We start from the raw sequence: 558 nt of genomic DNA on the forward strand, positions 1-558 counted from the left end.
TTTTCTCAAGTCACCTCTTAAATTATGGCATTTTCATAATTGAAAGCCTGATGATTTTTCTCTTTACCTGTGGCATAAAGTTGAAGTTTTTCATTGTGGCATCAGTCTCCTTTTCTGCTCTCCTCACCTGTTCCTTTGTAGCATTAACCCCTGGACACCTTGACCGGTACTGCCTCATTGGCTGCCTTCCCCACAAGGTGCCCCATCTGATCCCACCCTTCTTTTTACTTGTTTCATCCACCCATCCTTCAGGGCACAGCCCAGCCTCCACCTTAAGCCTTCTTGGGCCACTGAGGCCTCTGATGGCCTGAATCTCTGAATTCCTCCAGCCCTTGTAGACTCATTGAGTCTTTATCACACATCTTGCATTGTTGGTTAATCAGTCATAATCAGTCACTCACATGCCTTCCATGCATTTAGTCCTGATCCCAAATGCACAGTATCCCTAACCAGCCATGTATAATCTTACATGCTCCTTATGTGTCCCGTTGCACCTTGAGCTCCTTTTGGGGCTGGGACCATGTATTATATGTCAGGGCATCCCCATCTTACATGCAG

General features: G+C 46.2%; 1 protein-coding gene across 1 annotated transcript in view; it reads left to right on the forward strand.

Moving 5' to 3' along the window:
• Positions 1–558, forward strand: part of DZIP1 (DAZ interacting zinc finger protein 1) — a gene marked incomplete at its 5' end in the record, with an annotated part of 48,805 nt that overhangs the window by 37,847 nt on the left and 10,400 nt on the right. The window lies entirely within an intron of this gene.

The sequence above is a fragment of the Bison bison genome, unplaced genomic scaffold, assembly GCF_000754665.1.
Source record: "Bison bison bison isolate TAMUID 2011002044 unplaced genomic scaffold, Bison_UMD1.0 scf7180017864527, whole genome shotgun sequence".
In the NCBI taxonomy this organism is placed as follows: Eukaryota; Metazoa; Chordata; class Mammalia; order Artiodactyla; family Bovidae; genus Bison; species Bison bison.